At 41.8% G+C, this 24134-nt stretch overlaps 1 long non-coding RNA gene across 1 annotated transcript in view; it reads right to left on the bottom strand.

Annotated features, from left to right (window-relative positions):
• Positions 1-964: 964 nt before the first annotated feature.
• Positions 965-24134, bottom strand: part of LOC308196542 — a 59353-nt gene continuing 36183 nt past the window's right edge. Inside the window, exon 2 of the long non-coding RNA XR_013952272.1 lies at positions 965-24051. This is a non-coding gene — a long non-coding RNA (uncharacterized lncRNA). The remainder of the gene's footprint in view (positions 24052-24134) is intronic.

Here is a 24134-nt window from a genome sequence, read left to right as displayed (position 1 = left end):
TCTCAGCCGGACAAAGTGATATTCCAGCTACCCAGTGCTAGCACAGGGCAAGACATGGGGCGAGGATGAGGCTGCGAGCGAAGGAATGCTTGCACCACCTCTTCTGCCACAGTTACGGAAAACACTCCCAAAGCGCGGATAAGCAATGGGCCTGTGTAGGGAGTATCAAAACCTTTGCAGATCTTTCTCCACACTGTACTTTAATGTTTTATTTTGGTCACTGTTGTTTTTCTTAAAACTGGAATCGTGAAACTTTGATTTTAATGTCTTGTATGTGAGTTCCATGCTGACAGACTTGCTTTTTGTTGGCTGTCTCTATGTGTATGTAGCTCCGTCTTAAGAGATAGTTAGCATGGCTGTCACAATTAGATTAATGACATGGCTGTCAGAGTTTACCTTATTTAAATGTACATCAGGATTTCATCATGCCAAGGTATTCACCTCAGTTTCTACGTACACGTTCCTGAATTGCTCTATGCACAAATGACTTGGTATATTTAAATTTCTTGATATTTAAAGTTGGCCCTCTCTGAAACAGGCTAACCTTTAATTAAATGTTACCCTTTTCCTCCTCATTTGGCAAACGCAGGGTTTTAATACAAACCTGATGTATCTTGCTTAGGTTAAGAAACAGCAAAACTATGGAGAGATATAGAGCTATATTTTACAGTTTTCTGTAGGAAATGGAATTGCTATTCTGTGCCAAGCTTCTTGAGGTGTAAAAATGTCTTCAAGATAACTGGTGTAGCTCCTTGTTCCTACAGCTATGTATGATCATGACCCAAGCCTTCATACGCCATCACAGGGTGTAAATTCTCTACTTGGCTGAATAGATTTTTAACTCTATGTGGAAAAAAGAGGGTCCACATGTGAATTTCTAGGATGCTGTAGTGCATAAAATGCATGTGATTCCCAACGTGAGCCAATAAAGCAGTGCAAAAATGGAGCAAAATTGGAAGGTAACAACCTGGGCTGAGTACTTTGGACTGACCAGTCCATGGGTGTTGACCAGAGAATCTGCTCTTTGGCTGAGCTTTTCCTGAGCTGCCTCTGCGGAGGGCTTGCACAGTCTGCAGGTCTCAGGCTTGTGCCTTCTGAAGCTTCTTGTACGTTTATTTTGCTTCATACTGCTGTTGCTTTGTAAATGAGATAGTGGTCAACTGGGCTGTGACATTTCGTCCCAGAAGCTCAAGAAGCTGTAGGAAAACGTAAAGCTTTTCATTACACCCATGGATCACTAAAAGCTTTCAAGTAGAAAAGAACACGGAGCATGCTAAAAGTAGAGATTACATCATCTCCTGCTGAAAAACAGTTTCCAGGAAAATCTACAAATATTTCTACGACTTACTTTTAGTACATGAAACAGTCTGGCACTTTAATTTGATTGTGTCTTAGTTGTAGACCTACAGTGGGCTGGGTTTTATGCCTATTCCTTGCTTTATCTATGTTTTCATTTGATATTCCATCTGCATAGCATTGAAACATTTTTCCCCGTTGTGTAGACACTTCTATAAGAAAAGTCTTTGCTTCCAAGCTAAGAGACCAGGAGTGATAATGGTGTCTTAGGAAAAGGGCTATAAGGGAAGACTGCTTTAAATAAAACAGCAAAAATACCAACCTTTGCAGCCACAAAGTTTGGAAAAGTGGGGTTAACTTAAAGAATGCCTTTTATAGAACTAATGAAATATTTCCACTCTGAAAGTTTCAAAACTTCAGTAGAAATGGGATGGTAGGTCAGATTTCTACAGCATATATTGTTTTAACCTAGCCAGATTTTTATGTTTAACTCATATTGATTCAAGCCCGAACGCTTTTTAAAGTATCGCTAGGCATCTGCTTTTTTTGTTGTTTAAATTAAAAAAAAAAAAAAGAAAAAGAAAACCAATGGTCCTTACTACTGCGCAACTAGTAATTTGTTTGCAAGGGTGAGTGCTATGTCAGATAGCAGCATTTTTCTTTAAGAGCACTACATCAGTACTTCTCAGCTCACTCAATAACATTGAGCCAAAACTGAAATTCATTTTTGCTTCCATTAACTGTATGGTTCTGAAGAGCTAGTGGGAGCATGTGGTTTTGTGCAGCTAAAGCAGACAGGACTTGATACATATTGTGAGTAAGCCTTCAGAGTGAAGGAGATGTCGTTGTTTCTTTTGAGAAATATCTTTGTGAAGAAAAATGAGAAAACTGAGACTGGCAGGTCAGAAAACATTACATCCTTTTACTTCTATTGATACCTGTAGACTGAGGTCTTCAGAGTTTAATTTCACTTGTATTACTGAATTCAACTCAATCTGAGCAGTGGAAACATGAGTAGCCAATTTCATTTTCACTGTTGGGATTTCAGGCTGAAGCACAATATTTTTGTTTGAACTACAAGGGAAAACTGAATTAAGATGATCTTGGGAAAATCAGGCATACACTTCACAGCCTGCTGATGTGGATGGGGCATCACTCGCAGTATATAAAGTTTGCACGAGTATTGTTGGAGCTTAAACTGTCCTACTTCTGTTGTAATTAAAGAGAAATATAATATTTATTCTGTTTTGGTTTTGAAAAAGCTTTTCAAAGCCAAAGAGGAAGAAGGGACCATCTTAAAGCAAAATAGTAGGTTAATTGGAAGTAACAAAGTCCTAATTCTTTGAAGGTGTAAATCAACAGGTTTTTTTCTTGTAAAACAGCAGAGGGGCATTATTTAAGAGGTTCAGTCTTTCATGTAATGCTTTTGGCTTTAAAAAACAGATAAAAGGATGGAATCCAAAATGAGTTACCTGGATGGGAAAGCAATGAGGCGCAAAGCCTCTAGGAATACAAGTGCTGAATACACACAGCATTGCTTCCATGTCGAGTAATGGGCCTACCGGCATTTTTAGGGGAGCTTTTATTCTTACTGAGTGGTTGACGCTAGATTCAAGTCTGCTGCAGGCTGAAATTTCCAGATGTGTGCATTGGAAGCTGGGCATTATGCAATAGTCCCCGCGTGTGGGATGCTGCAGTGCCCGTTACCACGCGTTCTGCTGGTTCGTGCCGCGTAGACACTTGGATGCTGGCAGCTGGGGTTCCCTAGCATACATTTAATTGTATGCTGTATGTGGTGGTATGACTCACAATGACCTTGAGTACCAAGAGTTGAGTTGTGTTTATTAACCGGATCTAACTCTTTGGTGCCAGGAATCTAGTTTTTAGAGGAAGTGCTGAATTACGCAAATGTTCATGGTGAATCGTGCCGGGTAGATCACTGCTCACGAAATCGAATGGCTTTGGGTAATATGAGACACAAGTCAGGGAATATGGGATATTTGAGAAGTGTGAAGTCGAGTACGATTTCCAGAACCGGCTGCTTTATAAACATTTCAAAGCAGGGATTTAGGGTTTTAGCATCTGTCTTGTTACTAAGGCTCTGTACAAACATGCTGAATTAGAGAGTTTTCACCTGTCTTCTCACCAAGTTGATTCCACATCGTCTCATAAAAGAGTCTCGTTTGTAGTGACATGCTGTGCCTGTCTTTTTAGAAAATTCATGACTTCTTTATATCTATTTTGCGGAAAGTGTAACTTTTTCATTGATGACTTGTGTAAATGTGTGTTACGAATGGAGAGATTCAAGCTTGAAAAGCATGTTTGCAGAATACACAGCCTCGTTATGGAATTTATAAATTTAACAGAGTAATATACAAGAGCATAACTATTTTCCTTAAGTAGAATGTATAACAATATATAATAATAAATTATTCTCCACGTAGTTCACCCACTATTTACAGTTTTACACAATTCAAACTGTGTGTTTACAGAAAGTTCAATAAATGTATATTTTGTACTATGTACAGATTCCCGGTCCCAAAGAAAATGTGTGAACTTAGTTTCTAACTTAACTTTTGAGATTGTATTTTTTTTTTCTTTTTGAATCAGTTGAACAAACTGCGTTATGCCTGTTGATGGTGGAGGCTTGCATTGGAGTAAATGGGAATTGGAAATATTTCTAATCTACAAAAGTGATTCCACTAAATAAAACGGGCAATTACATCGTGTGTGTGTATTTGAGTGGTATGCTATAAACCATTTTCACGTCTGTTTTACTGTCACTAAATTACAAACTTGGTATCAGGCCTTATTCAGTTTTCTAATTCAAGCTCATGCTATTAAAACGGACTGTTAAGTGCCTATTTTCATCATTGGTTAGTCATAGAAATAAAAATCCCCCTCTCCACTGTTTTCCCCTTACATTTTGAAATTCCAAGATCAAGCAGTGAGCTTGGCTTCAGCTGTGACATTCCCCAGAAGTCACCTGGCTGGGGGTTTTTAGGAGAGCTCTGGATTGCTTAGGATGCCCAACCTTTGGAAAACCAAGTCACACAGGAGCGAGATATATTTGCATCTTCTGTCCTGACTCGGTACTGTAAAAGGCAGGACAGACTTCTGTAATTTGTAGAATTTAAGGATGCTAAGGGATAAAATAAATCCTTACACTGCTTTTAACCTGTATGATTTGGAGGGAGAATGATCTTATATGTTATGGGTTCACATTTTGTCTTCCCTGAAGTCTTTATGATAGCCAGAGAGCTGGTAGGATTCTGACATAGGCTGTACAAATTACAGCAGCGAAGGGGGTGGGAGGGTATCCGGCTATTGCCTTTTACATGGAGCAATGCCTTTTCTAAAGATTCAGCCCCATCCCTCTAAGGATTAAAAATCAAAACTACTGAGTTTTCTAGCAAAATGAGGGAATGTTCTCTGGGGATTAAAAAAAAATGAACTTGCTATGATACAATTGGCTGTTAGCCTTGGTTCATGCTAATAGAGCAAACATGGGAGAGAGATAAAGTATGTCCCTTTGATTTCTAGCTCAAAGCTTGTGGAAAGAATGCTTTATCCCCTCTGATTGGAAATTTAAGTTTTAGTATATTTTTTCCTCAGAGGCAAAGAGTAATATGCCTCTGAATAGCATTGTTGGTTCATGTAAATGCTTTTGTAATGCTTGACAGGTAATAATAAATGTGAATGTCACCAGCAGTGTTTAGACAGATGTTTTCAGCTAACTTAAGTAGTTTGTTGTGGCTGAGTTCAATCAGACACCATCTACATGAGCTAATTTTAAAAAGGTAAAACACTGAAGCCCAGTTAAATCATTTAACTGTGATTTCACTTTGGCATTCTTGAAGAGTGTAAGGGCTCATTCTAATGCAATGGAGTTCTGAAGGAATGAAGGCGAGTTTGGCAAGGAGGAGCAAAAAGAGTTGTTTACAGTTGCTGTTACGAATAATTAGGACAATTATTCCTGCAAATATGCATACACAAGAGAGTGGGTGTTGAGTGAATTTGGTGTATGGCTCATATTTGTGGGCTCGCAGGACTGGAAGCTCATCGGTATAACTAGAATTCATATATTGATCAAATTACCTTGTACTCCTCAACTTTATTGGAAACTTTCCAAATTTTTTTTTTTTTTACTAGAAGTGGGAGGACTTAAAATTAGCCACATCCTTTGAAAGATCCTACTTCTGAGCCACAGCTGTTGTGAAAAAGATTTATTTTCTTTGCCCCATTAGCAGCTTTCTGGTGTTCATCCTCAACTTTAAGAAAACATTTGCTAGCCAGGGTTTTAATCGTGTTATCCAGGACTGCAAACTCTGCCATGACCTGCCACGTAGACTTGTCCTGAATTAAAAGTTAGCTGAATCCACATTTAAACCAGTGAGTGTGTTTGTAGAATAGAGCAGATATGAATTAACTGTAAGTAGCTATATGTGTTTTCTTGTCTTTACCCCTTAGCAGTAGAAGTGTCTGTGCCAGTGCCTGGCGTCCAGCTGATTCTCCGAGGAAGTATCATCTTGCCGAAGCTGCACCAGGGCTCTTCCCCTTTCCTCTGAAATAGTACAACAGAGTTTGCTGCTGGCTCATGCATACCAAGTATAACTTGGTGGGAACAGTCACCTTCCTCTGAAACTTGAATCCTGTCCCATAAACTATAAAAAGGTACAGGATAAAACAGCTATGTTTAAATTACTTCAACAAAATAATTCAAAGGATGTCACAAGCATGAAAAAAAAAAAAAAAAGGCCTTTAAGGAAACAAAATCTTTTTTGGTCTGTTTTTAAAATAACCTATGTCATCGCTAAACTAAGATCTAGATGGTAGGAATAGGATATTTGGACATGGCTGACCTCTGGGTCTTCTGTAGCTGTGCTTTTTCTGCATTTCCTACTTACCAAAATTGCTCTTTCTAAAAGGCTAGAAGCTTTTCAGTAGTCCTTTAGAAGAGTAATATATTACTTTTGTAGTACCCACCCCTGTCATGGGTGTAGTGGGAGTCTATTACTTGAATAATATGAAGTAACACAATCAAATAAATCAGTATTAATCCTAATGTCTTTTACTTCGTATTATAATTATTCTTAACAATGAATTTCAGATATTTTTTTTTCTGTCATTGCATATTTTTTTTATTTGGGGAATTTTAATGCTCCTTCAGCTTGCTTGCCTATTCCAATTTCATAGTCTTCCAAGTCACTCTCTAATCCGTTGCTGTTGTAGCCCAGTAATGATCTGAAGACTGCCTGGATTTCAGGAATCAGTTTCAGCAAGAAAAGCCTGAAGGCTGATTTTAGAAAACTTATACTGAAAATATTAATAATGAAATTTAAAGAATGAATTAAAATGTTGTCAATGTTTAATTACAGAAGTATATTACCTTAATGATTTTATACTCTTAAAACTTACAGGAGTTTCAATATTAAAATGCTTTATTTTTCTGTTAGGGAACATTAATAGGTGGCCAGCCTATATAGGGCTGGGTCTTGCCCCAGTTTCAAATGTTAAGCTGAGGGTGAGGGTCTCGATTTACCTGCACCTGAAAACCTCAGCATGGGTGTGAGCTCAGCTAGAAAGCTGCTCCAGGCCACAGCCCAGCTTTTGTTATCTAATAGCTAATAACAAACTTTCATATTAAAATCTGATAAGGGGCTGTACTCAGTTTATCACCATGTTTCTAGGTAGACTGTAACCTTTAGCCTAATTTCGATATTCCCTATGTACAGAAATCAGTTGGGTCTTGTTCTGCGGTCGGTTCTTGCTTTGTACGCAGTGAAGTGCATTCCTTTCTGCCACCTCTCGCATACGCCTGATTCCTTTGATTTTTCTTCGTTAACCATCTCTTTTTGGCCTGAAGCTCACAGAGTAGTCTGGAAAAGTCTGCAAATTCTCAAGGTGTTGCCATATTCTCTCTTGCATTTTCTACATTTTCTGCTGCGAGCAATAGTTTGTGCTTTCCTTCTTTGACACCTGCTCTGAGAGGGTTTGAAGCTTTTAGGTACACTACTAAAAAACTAAACTCTTTCTATCACTACAGGCAGCTAATTCGTGCTGTAGTGCAAATATCTTGTCTCAGCTCATCTAACAGTGCTTAGACCCTTTGTCCGTTTCCACCCAGTCGGCCCAGCATTGGCAGCGTCCTGCAGCGTGTGCTGGCCGCTCAGTCCCAGCTGAAGCCAGCAAGATGCTCGCGTGCTTAAAAGTAAGCCCGGCCATATGTTTTCATGGAGCTGAACCCGCAATTCATTTCCCCTGCCGTTGCTATGGGGTTTTTTGAAAGAAGAAACAAAGAAAAACACATTTGTGCAGTCTACATTAGCTAAGGAAAGGAAAATTAACGGAACTACTTTTGACCCTTTTTTATTTTTTGATAAACTCTTCAGTATTGCTTGACTTCAAAAGATTTTGCACTGCTGCCTGGAGCATGTTTATTCATGTATTGAACCAGTGCTGGTGTATCACGTTCTCCGTGTTACAAAAATGTATGCTTTTGAGAATGTAATCCCAGTGCCCCAGTTTTACAAGTTGTTAAAAGTAGTGGTCTCCAAGCTTATGCCCAATTCCTTCACCTTTATCTCTTTAAAAATGTTTGTATATGGTTAGCATAAATATCTTGTTTGTCATCCAAGCACTGATGGAGGGAGCAGACCCAATGCATGTCTGTGCACCATGAACTTCTCTTGTTCTCCTGCTCTGTTGCGGATAACCGAAGCAACTATCGGAAACAGAGTCTCTCACCAGTAGTACCACCAGAATCACTTTCCTGTGTCTGCTGGAGCATTGCAAGTCTTAATATTGCCATTTATTTGCTCTCTAAATCACACTCAATGGTTTCCTCCAGTGTCTGAATGGCCTGCTCACTGGGAGCAAAGCCCTTCGTTCTCGTGCTCTGGCTCTGGCTTGTACTGTCTGTGCAGAACAGCTTTAATTGAACAGCATTTACAAATCCTGGTGGGTGCAAGCATACGTACAAAAAAGGAGACATTGGCAACTGGATATACCAGACAAAGCTCACTGCCTTTCATCACTCCTAATTCTCCTGTACTTCTAGCTAGAAGGAACCTTAAGACAAAGACACTGGGCAGCCCGAGCCTTCAGGCCAGCTGTCTCTTTTGACATATATTTCATTAGGCAGTTGTAGTTTCTGAATTACACACGTTCTTTGTCTATTACATTGTGACCCCTAGCACAGCTGGTGATGTTTTTGTGAAGGGGAGGAGGAAGACCAGGGACCATCTATTTTCATCTCGTGGAAATCAGATCTTTATGAAAAGAAAGCCAATGTTTTCCTCATCTGGTCTGAGGAAGGTCAGCTGGGTGAGACTGTTTCCTTAGGTCCCCTCTTGCCAGCCACCACGCGGGTCGTGGGCCAGAAACCCTTACGAGTATTAGCTCAGAGGAGATTTAGCTGTTTTCCCCTTGATATGCATAGATAGGGTCATTGACTCCATGCAGCTGAAGGCCTTCTGTAATCGATTTTCAAAACCGTCTGAGGTCGTTGCATTCTGTGCCCTAAGGCATCCCAAGGATTTGTATATTGTGTGCTTTGACCTGATTCTTTTCTCCCCCCTCTCCCAGCATCCCGAGGTAGATTTGTAATGCTTTGTTTTCCCTCGCAAGCTTCTGGAGGGGAGGGAGGGTAGTAGAGATTATATGTGATTTTTTAATTCATGCCTAGAAATCTACACATGGAATCTGCTTTTGTCTTTTCACTGCCCGGCCCTTGGTGTCACTGCCCTGCATTACTGCCCCAACAGGGCCTTTGTATGATGTGTTTGTTCAGACTGTTTGGATCTGTTCTGCCAGCTCGTTCACAAAAATATTGATGAAGTCACAAGACCAGGCCACTAGGATGTAGAGAAAATACACATTTTGAGTCATGCTCCTTGCGTGTTAGCAAGATGCAGAGATAAAGATATTGCTTTACATAGATCCCTGGCCTAAGCCAATTAACTGAACATTTAAGAGAGCTTTCTCCTTCCTTACACTCAGCTCAGAATATTTTGATTTAATTCTATAGCTCCACAAGTTAAAATGTTTATACATTTTATACATGTTTATATATGTCCGTCCATGTGTGTGGCTTGTGCTTTACAGTCGGACATAAACAGAAGAAACTAATGCAGTACTTCTCACAGTGGAAATTTAGAAATAAAGGAGATTTCACACAAGTTAAGTGTAGGAAAATATTGCAGGGAAAAGAACCTTAGAACAGGAAAAGATGAGCAGTGTTATTTCTGTGGCTTAAACATGAATTGGTTAGGGTAATATTTGCACATATTGCATAATATTGGTTAATATCTGGTAGAAGTATGAAATGGGACAACGGCTTTTTAAAATGCACAGTTTGGCAAACCAGCTCATTCCTGTACGAATGTCAGATATGGTTGGTGCTTAAATGGAGTCACCCTGCTGTCAAAAAGAGACACAAAAAGTCTCAAGGCAGTACCCGGTCTCATTTAGGAGCACAATCTCTAATTGCAAAAATGCCTTTGAAAACTGGATTAGGAGTTTTCTCCACTAGCAAATCATCTATTTTCTTTTGCACAAGCGAACAATGGAGAACTGACCTAAATACACACAATTATGCAGGAAATTTTGCTTTGGGGCATAAAACGGAATTCTAGGCAGGGTAGGAGAGTTAATTTGAATTTCAGACCAAGTCCCAACTGTTGCAGAACAGAGAATCAAAGGATTTCAGGGATTTTTCCAGCCAGCTATGAACACTGGATTTTCCTGCAGTAATTTTCCTGTAAGTGGGACTTATAAATGCTTGTGAAACAGGCTGTCACTGGTGAAGTTTTCTCGCCTTCTTCCCTCCTATGCTCCAAATAATTGTCTGTCTGTTCTCAGGGAGACGTCCTAGAATAGGATGGCCTCTTTCTCCTGGATAGTGGTGAGTACTGGATCTGGGTTGCTGCCACTAAGGCTGGCTGCTGCAGGACAGAGCAACTGAAAATGTGGGCAGCGTGAAAACAAGGCCTGGCCATCTCAGCACCAGCAGCTCCCTTCCTCTGAGCTCCTGGTAGAAATCTGGGCAAAAAAATGAGGGTCAAAATGTTGCACTTACCTGCTTTTTCTTTTTGCAGGCGGGGTATACTTGCCAGAACGAAAAGCAGCAAAGATCAAAACAAGTTAATGAAAAAGAAAACAATCCCATGTGATAAATTGGAAGAGGCCAGAACTGTCAATTCATTTCATCTGATTGTGATGAGTAGTGATGAAAAAAATAGCAGAGGAAACAGAGAAGTTAATAGAAAATCAGATGCTAGTGGTCTCCTGCTGATCTCCAGGCTAATTCTCTAGTCTCTAGTAAGAAGCTTGCATTTGCAGCGTGCTCCGACAATCAGGATGTTGCAATATGGTAAACCTACGCCAGTGCCTTGCAATGCTTCTTACTAAGCAAAAGCCTATGGATGTTAAAGCCTTCCCAAGGGCAGGATGCCTCCAATTCTGCTCTTTGGCTGTAAAACAGCACTTCTGGAAGAGTCAGACAGTGAGAGGTGCTTGGACGAGGTGGTGGGGTGGGACAAGCAGACGTGCTGTTCTCGTGGCTGGACTCAAGGCACGGTTTACAGTGAACCTGGAAGGTCCAAAAGTGCTGCAGCACAGCCTCATGCCCATTTCTGCACTCATCCTTTGAGCAGCTGGTGGTAAGGGACACCTCTAAGGCTGGTTGTGGGGTGGCTTGATGAAAACATGGAGAAACGGGCAAGCAACAGCCTGGTGACGGCTTAAGTACTGAACAGAGTCCTCATCCCACCGCTGGGCCAGTTTCCTACAGTGTTTGAGATAAAGTCCAATTTGGAGATAAGCAGGATTTACTTTTTTTAAATACTATTCCTTTCCAATTTAAATCTTGTTCACGTGAGAGATACCTGCTGCTTCAAACAGCAAGGCCGAGGTGGTCATTTCAAATGCACTAGAAGAGAAGTGTCCTTCAAGAAAACTGTTTTCTGAAAAGCTTTTGAGTTACCGTATGTGCCACAGAGAAATGGCAGCGCTCCTGGATTTCCCTCATTGCCACCAGTCTCAGTGAGTGCACAGATTGTCCGGGGCTTGTCTGGGTGTCCCAGGAGCTCCACGGGCAACTGCAGGTCTACAGGGAGAAGGGGATGGCGATGGGAAGTGTGGACAGATCTTCATTTGCCTCAAAGGGAAGCCAAACTTCCCCCATATCACAAGCTACCTCTTAGGGCCGTGCACGTGCCTTGCTCATGCCTTAATTTCTTTAAGAATAATTGTGCTTGGCCTCATTTATGCCGTACGGTTCATACAGATGGAGGATATAAAACCCCGCTGATGTCATGTCGCCATTTGAAACATCTGCCCACTTCCTCCTCCACCCTGCGGGTCAGAGGAAGCGCTGAAAGAAAGGCTCAAGGCCATTCCCTCTGCCTCTGCCTGATTTCTGCCTTGATAGGGCTCAGACCAATGTTGCTTCAATTAATTTATTTTCCTTTAAAGCACATGTTTCGGGGCACTTCAAAAGCAGGACTGCCTAATCTTCGGTAGATCAACATGAGTCAGAAGCATCTGCAGGAAGCGCAGAGAGGTGCCTCCATAGCGGATTTCACAGCAAGCAGAGGGCACGCTGGAAGAAGGCAGTGCTCTGGCAGGGTGGGTCAGACAGCAGGAGGGGCTTCAGCAGAAAGTTGTGCCAAATTTCTCAAAGCTGCCTGCTGGTGCCATCAGCAGCATGCAGCCCTCTAGGTTTATTGTGAGCTACTGCTTTGGGGACGTTCAGAGGAAGAGACTTCTGTCCTGCTGACTGCCCCTGAATTTTACTTGTGTGTTTGGCAACAGATTGAAAAGGAAAATAAACTGAAAAATTAGAAAAGTCACCGAGGCTTTTTTGGCCATTTAACTGTTGGGTGGACTGGGGGATGTAGGGAGTACCCCAGAGGTTACACAAGCAGGAATTTTTCCCCTTGAGCATCCAGGACTCATTGGGTTATTGGCTTATCGCTCATACTTCTCAGGGAAGAGAAGCAATGAGAAATGATGGGAGAGACAGCGTTTACATCATTGTCTCAGTAGTTTTATTTGCATCTGCGTGTGGCCTGTGACCCTGTGAGTTTTGGGGGAGGGAAAGAAAGGAGACACCTTTGATTTAGACCGGTGAGAAGGGTCTGTGCTGCGAGCAGCCTCTCGTGCAGTGGCATCTGTGCTGCACAGCCAGGGATAAGCAGACAGTACTGACACCCATCAGTGCCCAGTTCATTCATGCCTGGACGCGCTACATCAAACCAAAAACATAATCCTGCTCCTCACTTTTCCCTTATTATTGTGGTCCCTGTCTGTTTGTTTTACAGCAGTGCCTAGGGGCATCTGTCAGGGAGCAGCTCTGGCTGGTGAGTTGCTGGCCGCACACACCAGGACGGGTCCAGCCCCACCTGCAAGCAAATTCCAGGCAAATTCCAGGAGCTTCAGTGAAACAAAATTCAGTGTCACGGGTGCCACAAGGCCTGACTTTTCTCAGCATTTCTGTTAACACACCGGATCCTGCACACAGCCATCAGCAAAGTCTATGGCAACTCCGCACACAAAAGCCCAGGCTATGTAGTCTGAATGGAGCAGCAATGGGGCACTCTCCTGTTAGGTTGTGAGGACCCTGCCAGCTAAAATCTTTTATTAATTTAAACCTTAAATAGCAGCAGCAGCATTTGGCAAAAAAAAAAAAAAAAAAGTAACCGCACAAAGCCCTGTGGTTGTGCACAGCCGTGGGCTGCTGCAGGTGTAGCCGTCTCCCGGCTCTGCTGCCACGCTCACAGTTTTTGTATGACCCAAGCCAGTTTTTGTATGACCCAAGCCTTGTGTCGCCAGAGACCCTGCAGCCAGCTCTGTACAGTCACCTGGGGTTAGAGGCAGGGAGCACTGATGCCCTTTGTTCGCTGAGTAAATTCTATTTCCCTTTCCATTGTGCTGTGCTGCTTGTCAATGTAACGTTACACCCAGGGTAGGAGACGTCGACAAAGAAACTTCAGTGAAGGCTGGCAAATTACAATCCTTTACTTGTGAATGGGGACGTCATAAGAGATGGGTTGAAGCAATGCACCTGGTGTAAATAATTACATGCTTGCAATGGGGGAAAAGGGCTGAAGGCAAGCTAAATGCCAGGTGATTGTTTTGGATGGCAAAGGAAGAATTTTTCATACAGGAAGAACAAATGCACTGCTCAGGAGTCTGCTGGTGATGGAACGATTACTCTCCTCTTTTCTTCCTCATTCTTTCCTGTACTTTTGGGGGGTTTTGTTCATCCTCCACTACCTCCCCTTTTTGTTCTCATTGCCAGAACAACACCTGGAGGTAGGGGCTGTCTTAGGAAAGGAACCCCACTGTGGCTTATTCCAAGCGAGACTGTATTTAAAATAACTTAGGTCTTCATTTTTTCCAGCATCCCTTTGATCTGCAAAATACCCTTTAAATGACTGAAACAGGAATCTGACTGCCAGTGAATTTGCTTTACCAGCCGTCTGAGATGGATTTCGTAGACCTGCAGCAACTATGTTGTGTTCAGTGAATGTTGCAAGCGATGGTGGTGGGCCTTGCACAGAGACGTGGAATGCAGCTGAGCTGATCAAAGCTCTTTTTTATGGCAATTCCCTGTGCCTTCTGCCACTGCAGAAATTAAAAATAAATAAATAAATAAAAATCTGATATGGGTGAAATGTGAAACACAGAAACATCCTTTCTTGGGAGAGCAGTGCTGTACTCTTGAGGAAGAAAGGAGAATGGGATTTTTAGGGGTGTCTGCATAAGCCCCGCTGCTCGGTCAATGTGCACACAGGCAGATACTCATCCCAGGGCATGGCAGAGTTGCACAGCTGCCACACTGTAGACTTCGTTCCCTTCTGCGGCTTCACTGTGCCCACTACAGGTGGGAAGCATGGTGTTTTTGTGCTCAGTGTTTCTCCAGTCCTGGGCACTGTGCTGTAATGAGCGACACCTCTCCTTTCCAAATGTTGTGTTCAGTTAAACCAGTTACCTTTGGACTGATATGGAAGCCGTTCACCCTTGGAGAAAATTCATTTCGGCCTGCTCTGCAAGCCTGCATCTCCAGAAGTGATCACAAAGAGTTGCCACGATGCTTCTGCGCCACTTCCAGGCACGGTAATGCAAGGGAAAACACCCTGAGGCCAAATACACGAGGCTGATGTTCATTCACGGTGGTGGAGTAGTGAAGGGGCTGGTTAACAAGCGCTTGGGCTCAGGGAAACCTGCTGTGTGTTGCTGCTCTTCCAGATGAATTTTTTTGACCCTGAAATGAACAACATGATAGAACAGGCATTATGGAGATAAGACTAATGATGGGAGGTAACTCAGACTATTAGCAAGGATTCTTTTTATAACCCCTTACACCAGAGAAACGTAAATTTTGAAACAAAACTCTTAATTCCCATCTTGTCTTCTTTTCTTCATGTGCTTTGTTTTTCACATTTTAATACAAAACACCAGAAAAACAACAGTCATTGCACGTTTTCCCACTGCAGGATTTCTTACGCATCTATTTATCTATTACAGTTGTTCCCTCTCCCACCCCCTTACCCTCTCCCCCAGTAACCACTGTATCTCAAGGGGAAAGAGTCAGGATTCTGGCAAAACCTGTTTCTAACAAAACAAGTGAAATCTTGCCCCCACTGACACTACTGGCACATTTACTTTGCCTTCATTTGGGCCAGAGTTTCACCAAATACAGAGTTAAAACTGTATTCTTATTTGTTATTTTGGAGTGGGGATCAATGAAGAAGAGAATTCAGAAGAAAAAGAAAAAAAAATCAAATAAGAGAGACCTGTTGCCCCAGCAGCAGTACAAGAGCAGGTGTAAGAGAATACACAGGGTGAGGGCTGGCCCCTTTGAAACTGGAGTCAGCTACACGAGAGCAGTTAGATGTGCTCATCAGCTGCTTCGCCACCCCAAATACGAAGCCACTTGAAAGAGCCAACACAGAGTTCTCGTCTGATCCTTAACAGAACCCATGGCTGCCCTATTCATTGTGCACGATCTACCTTTACAAAGGATGCTTCGAAAAGAGTGCTTTCAAAATAAAAATAAAACTCCATTAAAAGCATCTTACTGCTTTTCATGGTTAGCAAGCCTGGGAAAGCAGAGAGGCCGGTGAAACCTGGACAATTCCACACTCACGTTATTATTTAGCTCTTGTCATGCTCTGTTTCTTCGTGTAGCCATTACGAGCAACTAATGCAGCAACACAGCACCGAGCGTGGCTCTCCCTGGGGCTGGGGATCTCATGTCAGGAGAGTACGATCCAATTCACATTGAGATGGAGACATTAAATCTTTTTACTCGATGCCTTGTCAAGAAAAGCCGATCTGCCTGCTATCAAATGCACCGAGAGCGCCCCAGCCCATAAAAGCAGTTTTATGTGCTCATTGATACAGAATAGATTGTCACTAAACCTTTCAGGCATTGTTGTCAAGGTCAATAATACTGATCTATTTTAGCACAACAGGGGGATAAAAAAGGAATTCTATCAAGATATGACCTTTAAGAGACCTTGTCTTTTGACAAACAAAATTAAAAAAATGTGGAAAGGGTATTATTTTATTACCTTTGGTCTTATCTGAACTGGCAGAAAATATACATGTTAGCAAGAAAATAGCTGAAGAAATGATTTGGTTAGTAGTGAGATGTTACAACCAATAAAACGAACAGCATGACAAATTGGCAAGTTCTTATAAAGGCATGTAAAGTACATTTTTCTAGCTGTGATTTTTAGCAATATTCAGCTAGCTTCCTCTTAATGGAGCACAGAGGTTGTACATCCAACTGCGCTCTTGTGGCTGCCCTCACCCTTCCCTCCTGCTCCCCTCACCCAATGCTGCTCTTCTGCCGTTTTCAAACTGACCATTTGGTCTTCACAGAGCTGCCTTTGCACAGCCCTTAGGTCTGGGCTGGGATCTCTGTGCAGCATTGTGCCACGAAGCATTCAGTGGGGCACCAGCACAACGTGCCCCTGTGCTGGATGAAGTCTTCAGCAATGGAGAAAGAGAAGCAGAGACAGCGGCAGAGGTCCTTGCAAGATGCGCTGTATACGCTGAAAGCAGTTTAGCTGTTTTAAGATCAGTCTCAAACAGCTGCTGGGTCTGCTCTTGGTATTGATACAGACACAAAAACTGAGTTCTTTATTTCTTCCGCACAACTCCTCTCTGGTCCCTGAGGTTAAACATCAGGGCAAACACCTTTCTCCAGTTTTCTGTTGAAAGTAAGCAGACTTCATTATGCTATTTTGCAATTTAACACTGCTAGATATTGATCAGAACATGACCTTACAACCTTTTTTTAGGTACACAATTATTTCATCACTGCTTTCCCTCCCTTTATCAGAATGATGATAAATGGGGATGAAGTTACATGTCTAAACACATGATTCACTGCCAAATCCTTTAACTCGCACATGTTACATTAGTCAGCATCTGTAGACATTATAATGTCTAATAAGAAGATCTGATATGTAAAATTACTAGGCTAGCTAATCTTACGTCGGAAGAGCTATAGGTAGGAGAAGAACAAGTGTGTAACACAAGCAGTTTTTCCAGTCAGCATAAATAAGTCGTTGCCTACTTTGCTTCAGGGAGCTAATTTTTCATGTGCCACCAACACTGGCGTTTTCGCTTGACTTGGTCGGTATTGTGGCATATGCAGCAAGCCGCTCTCCCTTCCTCAATGTTACATTTATTTTAGACCAGCATAAGCACATCTCTGGAAATTTGGAGATAAGAGAGTCTAAAAGTCCTTCATACATTCTCTTAAAAAGCCGTTTCTACACAGTGCGCTCAGAAGTGCCGTCCTGCAGCCTGTAAGCAAAATCCCATCTGTTTCTGAGTCCTGATACTTGCCTCAATAGAAGACCATCCCACCTGCCTTTTCTGTTCTCTTCAAGGTCTCAGCCTCAGCAGTAGCACTGTCAATCTCAGGGCTCACGTCTCTACTGACTGGACAGGGAACTACTAACATGGCTGTTTTCAGACGTTCCTCTATGAGATTTCCTAAAGAGGTAGCACATCATACTTTTAACTTTCTTTAATTGAGAATAGTGTTTGGGCTTCAGAAATGCTGGCAGAACCCATTTACTAAGTGAGAAAAGTTCCCTTCATTTGGGACCCAGGTAGGTATGCAGTGCTGAGATACTGGAAGCACCTGTATCTGCGTGAGATCTTCTGCAGAGAAACCAAGAAAGTGTGGTCTGAATGGTTCCTATCCTTCTGACTGAGATGTGTAACTTAGAAACATTGGGTTAGTGGTAGACTTGTCAGTACTACGTTAAAGGTTGGACTAAGTGATCTTAGAGGTCTCTTCCAACCTGAATCCTTCTATGATTCTATGACTATCCCAAGGCCTCCATCAAACCTAATGTTAGATGGGGATGACTGAACATGAGACTCACCTGGAATGTGAAAGTTAACCATGTAAAAGTGAAGCCTTAACCATTTTGTTACATGGAAGTTACCAGTTTCCTACCAGTTTTAGCAGAGATCAGGGACTGCAGCTATTTGATTCTTGCTTGGATGGGAAAACATTTGAGAGAACAAGAGAAAGCAATGGTCTTCCTGTTTTACAAGGAGCAGAGCCATACTTAGACCGAGAGGAGAATTACCTCCTACTTCCCCATCTTTTGGTATACATGCAAGAAACTGGACACTTAGGACTGCCTGTTGAAGGAATGTATGTTATGGCATTTGTCTATTTGCACATAGTTAAGCATTATTTGATGATTAGGAGCTATCAGCAAGAAACTGGCTCAGAGGTCACTGCACCACCAGTGAATCAGAGGCTGAAATAAATTTCCATCCCAAGTTCTTTGCTTTTGGTACCTTAAACTTTTCTGGGAAAGCCCAGACTCAAACCAACTGCTACAGATGTGCTTCAGCTCTTCAACTTGGCTTTATCCCAGGAGCAATATCACCGGCCCAGGACTGTCCCATGCCCAGTTCAGTCCCTGACTGTATTGTGGAATTCCTCTCTCTTGCCTTTTGGAGCAGGGCAATAACAGTGTTCAACTGGAAGGTATTTCTTGGGTCTCTGAGCTAAACTTTCCTCTGCAAGGAGCAAAGTCCTGTAGTCCTGTTGATAGATGTAGGCATAGACAAGAAGTGGAATGGCTCTTAGATTTGTTGGCTTATCTCTTAGAGTATAAACAGACAGACATATAAATGGATGACTAAGTCAGAGTAATGAATAGTCACAAAATAGCAATATTTCCATTGTTCAGGAAAGTCCAGATTATGCGTGTTTTTTGATGTCAAGTGAGATGAAGAATGGTGGGTTTGGTAGGTCAGCTAAGGTACACCCACACAGAAACTTGCCTTTTGGTAAAGGAAGCAAACACATGCAGTGCTGCCTAACAGAAATATTCCATTAAACCCATGCATTATACTTTTAAAAGAGAGACCATATGTACAATTACATGATCATGATAAATTTTAACAGAATCTGTAAGCTTTGCCAGTGTCCTGAACCATGAAAGCTGCAGATATTTATAAATGTCAGCAAGATCTCCCATGTAACTCTAACGCTGGTATTTACTTCAGGACTTCATTACTATTTATTAATGTATAAGATCATAGATCTGAAAGTATAAATAGATGAAGTAATTTTCTGTGGCCAGCAAAAGCATCATTTAGAATATACTCATCTGGGAGGCAAGTGGAATATCTGATGCATGGGAGATGTTAAACAAAGGCTTTTTCTTGGAAATCTTTTTATATGCTCTAGTTCAGCTTATATTTCAGCCATCACAAATAGAGCCCAAGCACAGGCAAGGAGGAATTACATAACTTTTTAATATTTCCATTATTTTAGTTGATGTATTTAGAACAGCTTGATAAATTAATCATGACTCATGGTCCAATTCACAAAAGTTTGTAGGCCAGTTTGCCCTCTTGCATTTGCAGAACTTAAACATGATGTGCTTGAACTTGGGACACTCAGCAAATTTTCTCTCCATTCTCGTTTCTCCAGAAACTAACCTGTGCCAAGCATTTCTGCCCTGAACACATGCTCCCAGAGCAGTACAGACCAGCAGTTCAGTGTCCTTATTGCTGTTCCTGTGGTAAGAAAGGAGTTACATTAGGTTTATGCAAGGTGAAAGACTGTCTTCATGGGTGACTTCTGCTTTGTCAGGGCTGACCTCTGACTCCCTCCTCCCCCTGTATATACAAAAAAGAAAAAAAAAAGATGAGCATCATGCCATTGAGAGAATTACAGTTCAGATCCAGTCATGCATGAATACATTTGGTTGTGTTGTCTTTTTATTTTTAACCAACCAGTTATTTTTATGCATATTTATTTAAATAAAATGAAATTCTGTTAGGAACTTCCTTGATTTTCAGATCCAAAATTATCCTTGCTCATTTTTCCTCTGTTGTTCATTACCTACACGTTTCTAAGGGGATGCTCTCCTAGTTTCCTGGAATTTCTAACATACCCGCTAGTCTACATCAGCTCTTCAGATCATCTGTCCCCAGAAGTAAATAAGGTTCAGCTTCAAAAAGTGCAAAAGAACTTGTCATTTTCTCTCCAGGTTTCCAGCCACTTTAGCTCCTTCTTATTATCTCCCTGACCTCACTGTCAATTCTCATGTATTCTCCACAGCCCTACAAGCAGTAGCAGCTCATGACATTGCAGTGCAGTGTCACAGCTCCTTCCAACTTCAAGGCTGCCCCCCGGCCCCATGTCAGAAGCTGCTGGCTGTCCTGTTCCATGATGCACATCGCACAGGGCTCCTTGCACAGCAGAAAAGCTGTGAGCTGCCTGGGCATTGCCACACCACAGGTGTGCCGTGGTGTTATCCCTCTGCTGCAATGCCGTATTACATGGCGTGGTATCCTGTGATGGATGGTGTCTGCTCTGATTATATACACCCCTGGAAGCAGGGAGCAAAACTGTGCACAGAGCCCCTCTTAGTTTGCCACGGTCAACAGGTTTCAGCACCAGCTTCTGTCGTCTTCTTAAGCCAAGAGTTCCTGATTTGGAGGCACCAGAGACAACCCTCAGCCATGAGATTCTTGTGGACCAACCAACCTTTCACACAAACAAATAAAACAGCTTCGTGTGATCATGCGCCAAAATCCTCACCAGCCAATAGGAAGCACTCATCCAGACCCGTTGCTTTCAACCTGTGGGTCCCTACTTCTGAGGGACTGGTGAAAAGGAACAAGGAAAGACTCTTTTCAACAGACAGGCCTAAATTCACTACAAGGGGACTCTGCGCCTCTGATGGAAGATTTTAGGAAATCTTGGACCTGTGCAGAAGATGTTAAATATGTAGGCAGAAACACTCCACCAACAGTGGCACTCTTGAGCTCCTGAAGTGTTAAACGGAGAGTTCCAGGAAAAACAAAGTCAGATAGAAATGCTTTAGTAACAACTACAAGGGACACGTAGCTCTGAGCCCCAGAGCTCAGCAAGGTCACTAGGTAAACCTGGGAGAAAGATTTAGCTGCAAAATCTCTCAGTCAAGATGAATATCAAATAAATAAAGAAACAAGTAATCACTTGTTCAGCTATTTCAGAAAGTTACAAGCCATATACATTTAATTAAGCTGTTCATAAACAGCCATTTGAGCACCAACAAATTAAAACATTTATAATTCTGTAAGAATTTTCCATTTTAAGTTTCCTTAATTTAAGGAAAATGATTTCAAGGATCTTTAAAGAGAACAAAGGTTTGCGTTTTGAGTTAAAAAGAAGATTCAATTAAAAATGCAAGTGATATTTGGCCCTGCAGTAAATGTGTTTGATTTATTGAAGACTTTATGCCGGGGGAGGGGCACAAGGTGGGAGGAAGGGGAATTAAAGCAGAAAACATCTCCATTGCAGTTGCAATTCAAGTTTTTCAAGACTTGAGGTGTTTTTTTTTCAGGCTTCACCAGCAAATCAGAAAAATTCCTCTATTCACAATATGAACGTGATCAAGAATGATAAAACAGCGGTGCCTCTGCAACTCAAAAGTGAGTATAGCCCTGTGAGGAAAGGGACTTGCTGTAGTCTCTGAGCAGAGGTTAGAGGCATCAGGTCTGTGAGTCTGGCAAATGCTTTGCACTGTCTGTGTAGTACCCCTCAGGGAGGGCTTAATCCTGGCATGGATGCTGCAATAAACAGTTTACAAATGAAAAAGATAGCTTAAAGAAAACATGACTCCGTTTACAAATGCAGGCTGCCATCTCAGCTGTTGGCAGTCCTTCCATCTTGTCTCTACCACTGACCACATTATCCTCATGGTGATGCTGTTCCTAGGAGCTCTTTCCTGGGAGATTACCCCCAGCTGTGCTCCATTTGCAAGCAGCCCTGCTGTATCAGACCAATAAATCATTGTATTCAACAATAAATTTTTCTGTTAATCAAATTATTTCTTCATCTTTGTCTGTGTCACGCTGTTGACTTTAGAACGTCACCTGTCCTGAGGTGATCAGTCCATGGCATGGTGGGAAGGACCATGTCCCTCAGTGAATTTAAATCATGCCCCCCAAGGGAGAATCAGCGACACCACTCCAGCTCCATTTTGGGGGCAGAGAGTCTCTCAGCACCAGTTTGTGAAGTATTTATTAAAAACTTACCTCTGCACAAGGCACATTGAGCCCCTCACAGAGCGTGAAGGCGCCTGGGGAGGCCCAGGGCTGAGGCTGAGCCTCAGGTGTGGAAAATCCCGACTGCCCTGGAGCTCAGCTTTGGTGAGAAGAAATGCCATGGGGACAGCTTCTCCACAGGGCATCAGGCCTCCACTTGCCTCAGCGCTCACCATGGCAGCCCCAGACCTTCGCACTCCTCTTGCCCTTACCACATGCATGTAGAGGACGGTCTCAGCCATTTGCTGTGGCCTTCCAGATGGTCTACAGCTCTACAGCTATTCATAGCTAAGTTTATTAATGTTTTGTTTTGTTTTTCATTATGAGTAGGTAATAAAGCATGTTTATTGCTCTAATGACTACAAAAACAAATGTTATCTGTTTTCCAAGAGTGGTAGTGTTTCTGACAGGTGACTTGCTCCTGACCTTGGACTTGGGACCAATGTTTCATTTCAAAAGATGAATCTGAGAGGCGAACGATGGTAATGCTGCCACAAAGCTTGTTCACAGCAAAATAAATGGAAAAATACTGTAATCTGAACATGTTGGCTTGTCTCAAATTGTATTAAGTGCAAATATCTTAAATTTAGAGTTGTAAATAGGGCCATGGCACACAGTAAAGGGACTGTGGAGTGTTTAACATGCTACTTTATTCAAATCAGCAAGTCCCATTACAGTACATTACCGTAATGTCTTCTGTCATACTCTTCCTTCTTTGCTTCGTTAGAGCTTGGTGTCTCTCAGACACGCAGCTGCTGTTTGCATGAGGTATTAGGAATCCTGTCTCAGTGAAAGGTACTATCGGCATCAATTATTTCCATTTCAGCTGTGTCGTGGTGAAAGTCAGCTACTGCGCTATGGTTTTTAATCTCTGATGTGCTTTGCAATCCAGACAGTAAAAACGGAAATACCTGTGTTATCTCATCCAGTTGCTGTTACTGCAATCTCAAATCATGTAGTATATTTTTTTTCTGTAGGTGTTGTATTTAACCACAAGTAGAGGAAATGCATCACTTTCTGAATACACTCTTGTGTCAGATTATAATCACGATCATTGACATATGGTGAGAACCAGGAGGCAAAACAGAGAAAGATCAAACATGGCATTCACCAGTACTGAATATATCTACACTGCAAACCAAATGTAGACAGTTTTTTTTTAGTGACTTAAAGTTGTTGAGTACTTTTATTAATGCTTCTTCTTGCAACAGAAAAACTGGAAACATCTTTACAAGGCCTGAGTTTTCAGAAGGTGTCTCAGCAGCTCATGAAGAGCCATGTCCCTATGTTGTCTTACAAGCTTGGAAAACTAGTTACTGTGGAGACTCTTGGTTCACAGCTTAGGTTATTTCTTTCTCACAGGAAATACATGGTCTTGAATTGCATCGGAAGCAGGGGAGAAGCCAATGTGCAATAAAAACAGTGAAATGCACAATATTTGCATCTACTTCTTTGCTATTGATTGCATCGCTGGGAAAGCCCCCTCTGCTTGGGTCTCGGTCTTCAAAGTGTTACACAGGCAACAGAGGGGGCTCATCTCAGAGGACTGGGCCTCACACTAATAACATCACCTCTCTTTTTCCCATCTTCAAAATCCTGTTTCGAAACTGTTTCCTTCACGGGACCTTTTAAGACTGGCTTTCTCAGAGAGTATATCTCTACAAGGCCATGTACTGTGTGATGTTATTCCATAGGCTATGTCTCTCTGAGCCAGTGTGAGCAAGATAGAACAAGGACCTTGTCATCTCACATGTCTGCAGAATACCATTGCAATTTGCAGTAAATAATAACACCGATAACTTCTAATAAAATGGCCCTAAAAGGCAAGATATAGAATTAGGATCCCTGTCTAGAGACTATTCAAAGCCAGTTTACAGGACTTAAAAACACAGGTAACACTTTTTATAGGCTGTCTTAAATAAGTCCACTGCAGAAAATTTAAATCAGAAGAGTATTATAACAAATCAAAATATCTCCCCACAAAACAAACAAACAAACAACAACAACAAAGGTAAATACAATGCTATTTTTTCCCCAGCTTCGAAAAAGTGAAATAATCATAGTTGCAAAATAAATATTTTATTTTCTCAAAAGAAAATGCTGGTACTTGCACTTAAAATGGTTTCAATATCAGCCTTTACAGTCAAGTTGATGTCACTGAAAGAGACAGAAAAGCATAATGTATAAATAAAATTAATGAAAAATAAACCTAAATTTACATCTGTTTGAAACAATCCTAG

The sequence above is a fragment of the Anser brachyrhynchus genome, assembly GCF_964034855.1.
Source record: "Anser brachyrhynchus genome assembly, chromosome: 5".
Classification (NCBI taxonomy): Eukaryota; Metazoa; Chordata; class Aves; order Anseriformes; family Anatidae; genus Anser; species Anser brachyrhynchus.
Note: the sequence above shows the minus strand (reverse complement) of the source record. Positions and strands in the feature narration are given on the sequence as shown.